Source organism: Myotis nattereri (assembly GCF_964212035.1).
Source record: "Myotis nattereri genome assembly, chromosome: 9".
NCBI lineage: Eukaryota > Metazoa > Chordata > Mammalia > Chiroptera > Vespertilionidae > Myotis > Myotis nattereri.
The window spans coordinates 9,155,611-9,159,872 of NC_138084.1; positions in this window are offsets into that span (position 1 = coordinate 9,155,611).

The following is a 4,262-nucleotide window of genomic DNA, read 5'->3' on the forward strand; positions in this document are numbered from 1 at the left end:
TTATTTGTCGATATTTATCTTAGTTAATAAAGAAAATGATTAGCTTAATTCTTTCAATGTTTATTTATTAAACAAACCATGGACCCTGGAAATGAATGGACAATGCTAGAATCCTAGTTCTATCTCTTAATAATTGTGTAACCTTGGGCCAGTTATTTATTTAACTTTTCTATGCCTCATTTTCCTAATCTATGAAATGAGGCATAGAGAAGTTAATCCTAACTTATAGGATTGTTGGAAGGGTTAAGTGAACAAATGTATACAAGAAATTTAGAACAGTCCCTGGCATAGAGTATTCAATCAATTCTAGGTGTGCAGGAGGACGCCCATTGTCTTCACTAGCAGAGAAGTGCAGACAAGAATCCCAGAACGCTGGTGAACCTTGGACCCATGGCAAGGGCCTGAGTTATGCACCGATTGTCTGGTCCTGACAATGGGGGCTCAAGCTATTTCCTGATCAAATAGTCTCAGAGTAAATCCTTCTAATATTTACTGACCTTTAAGATAGTCTGTCTGCTACTGCAATTGCCTACCTGACTGAGGGCTTTATGTGTAACCAACGTTGAATAAAAGGCTGGCGAGGCCTGGGCACCGGTGGAAGTCCTTCCCCTTGAGTAGGACTTGCCCGCCTATCCCCCCAATACTTTCAAATTATCTCTTGTCTCTTCTCTTTCATTTGTGTGCGGCTCCTCTTCCAGATCCTGAACCCTGAACCACGCGGGATGTGGGGGAACACATACACATAGGTGCCCCGGAATACAACAGGGAACAAGTCAAGAGTCCCTCCTCTCATGGAGTCTCCACTCTAGTGGCAGTGTGGATGAGGTAGGTAGCAAAAGACATCACACAAATGACACAGCTAATAGCATCTTTACAATTGTGTTGAGTGTAATGAAGGAAAAATATAGGGCACTAAAGATCAATATGTAGGCTGCTTTTCCAATGAACCTCAGATGTTAAGCTTTTATGATTTAGATCAGCTATTTCATTCGGTGTGCCATGGCACACTGATGTGCCACAAGAATTTTCAAAACATGCAATGCCTATTTAGTCAGGGGCACTAACCTCTTTTCTCTAAGATTGTCAAATAAAAAAAAAATGACAACTTCCAACACCACAACAGCTGTCTGGTGTGAAGGAATCAAAGTATACCTATTTTTTTTTGTCAGATTGGCAAAAAAGATATCTTTTTTGGTGTATCACAGAATTTTAGTAATTAGTTTCTGTGTGCCATGAGATGAAATAGGTTGAAAATCACTGATTTAGAATCATGATATCACCCTTTGGTAAAATCAAGAACATCTGAAATTTACACTACTATTTATCCACCCATTATATGTAGTGTGATTTAAAAAAAATATATTTTATTGATTTTTTACAGAGAGAAAGGGAGAGAGATAGAGAGTTAGAAACATCGATGAGAGAGAAACATCGATCAGCTGCCTCCTGCACATCTCCCACTGGGGATATGCCCGCAACCCAGGTACATGCCCTTGACCGGAATCGAACCTGGGACCCTTCAGTCCGCAGGCTGACGCTCTATCCACTGAGCCAAACCGGTTTCGGCTAAAAAAAAAAAAAAAAAAATCAAACTTAAAAGTTGAGAACTTTTAATTTAAAGATGATAGTATATTTATATATCAAGATGTTTAAAGATAAATCTTAGCACCTGAGGGGAGAAAAAATTCAATCCATTTGACTTAGAAGACAAACTAGTCCATGACTTATTAAATATTTTACTTTTCAACTATATTGTTCCTTAAAGACACATAATAATCTTAGAAAGGCAGGCTACTGTAGTGATTTAGGTTCTGAAATCAGAAGACCAAGGATCTAGCGCTGACATTTGGTTAGCTTTTAAGCGTTAGGCAAGTTCCTCCACCTCTTTAGCACCAGATTTTTCATATTTAAAATGGGAACAACAAAGTTTACATCATGAGATTGTTAAGATCAAGTGATAGTCTGGCAACCATCTAGCAGCCTCTAGCACATAGCAGTCACTGAAAAAAGGGGAGCTGGGATTCTGCCAGCCTGGCTCAGGAGGTTCAGTTCCCGGTCAGGGCACATGCTCAGGTTCTGTCTTGATCCCCAGTTGGGGGTGTGCAAAAGGCAGCCAATGATTCTCTCTCATTATTGATGTTTTCATCTCTCTCTCTCCCCCTCTTCCTTCCTCTCTGAAATTAATAAAAGTATACACTGAGTGTCCAGATTATTATGACTACCTGACATTTGTAAGCAAATTAGCTATAATTTCACGCTGAAGTTGCTAGAAGGCCAGACCATTATAAATAGGGAAGCAGGTTGTTTACCACGACAGTAGAAGTGATTTTTTTCTGAAGATGTGGGTAAACAATGCGATTTAACAGCCTTTGAACGTGGGATATATTTGAACTCGAGTGGCCAGATTATTATGACCGCCCCATCAGTACTTCGTTGGGCCACCTTTTGCCTTCAATACTGCGGCGATTCTTCTTGGCATTGACTCCACGAGTTGTTGAAAGGTGATTCGAGGAATCTGACACCATGCCTGATGAATAGCACTGTCCAGTTCTGTGAGATTTGATGGTTGCGGAACCAGCTGCCTGATGGCTCTTTTAACTTCATTCCACAAATGCTCAACTGGATTGAGATCTGGTGATTGTGGGGGCCACCTCAGCAAGGTAAAGTCTCCCTCATGTTCTTGAAACCACTCCTGCACAATACGAGCACGGTGGCATGGCGCATTGTCTTGTTGGAAGAAGCCATCTCCACTGGGATACGCCATCAACATGATAGGATGAACTTGATCAGCAACGATACTTAGGTATATTGTGCTCTTCAGACGTTGTTCCACACGAATTAAAGGGCCCAAATCATGCCAGGAAAACATGCCCCAAACCATAACACTGCCCCCACCAGCTTGAAGGGTTGTACTCATGCATGTGGGGTACATACTTTCATGCTGTTTCTGCCAAATTCTCACTCTGCCATCTGCATGATGCAACTGGAAACGTGATTCATCGGACCACATGACTTTTTTCCAATGCTCGACTGTCCAATCCTTGTGTTCCTGTGCGAATTGGAGACGTTTTATCTTGGTAACTGCAGACAGCAAAGGTGTTCAAACAAGCCTTCGGCTTCCATATCCCATACGATGCAGTGTACGGGTAATTTGCTTACAAATGTCAGGTGGTCATAATAATATGGCCACTCACATTCAAATATATCCCACGTTCAAAGGCTGTTAAATTGCATTGTTTACCCATATCTTCAGAAAAAAATCACTTCTCCTGTTGTGGTAAACAACCTGCTTCCCTATTTATAATGGTCTGGCCCTTTAGCAACTTCAGCGCGAAATTATAGCTACTTTGCCTACAAATGTCAGGTAGTCATAATAATCTGGACACTCAGTGTAGATTAAAAAAAAGGGAACTGCTAATCCAAAGGGGACCCTAAAAGGCTGATCTTTCTTGCTATGATTTTAAACTATTAAGACCATCAAGACGCCGACCCGTGAGGCTCAGTGGATAGAGTGTGGGCCCAAGGACTGAAGGGTCCATCCATGTTTCTCTTTGTCTCTCCCCCTCCTTTCCACTCTCTCGACAGAAAAATATTCTCTGGTGAGAATTAACAACAACAAAAATAAATAAAGACCACGAAGAACTTGTCAATGTTTCATTTTCCTGTTTTTCAAAATGGTACGTTTTTCTGTGCATAGTCTGTCTCGAAGAAAAAGCAATGACACATCCGAAACTAAGATTACTAGAGGAGCCCAATTGCAGAATCAGTGTCGACATTTATTCTAAATTCCCATCAATCCTTCAGTTGCAGATAATACTAACATTAGGGTATGTATGTCAAAACCTCATTTTGCATGGGGGAATTCACCCCAGGATTTCTTAAACGCTGAGAGCCTACTGACAGAGTTCAAAGCTCCACCCAGCAGGGCCTCCCCAAAACTGGCAGGCCACCAGCAGCCGCGTCCCAGGGCGGCCTGCAAGACGCTGATAACCAGAGGTCACCCAGGTCCGCGTAGCGGGGGTCCGCCCAGGGCTCACTAATCCCGGGGTTTGGCGGCCGGAGGGGTGTGGCTCCCCTATTTTTCATACCGCTCCCCAGCCTGACCCAATCCTGGGGTCGCGGCCAGGCTCTAGAAGCCCCAACTCCTCACCCCGCTGCTCCCGCCCCTATTTGGCTGCCTGGCCAATCAGGAGGAGGCTCTCCCGAGGGGGCGGGACGAGGGGCGGAGCTGATTGGCCGAATCTGAAGTCTCGTACTTGAGC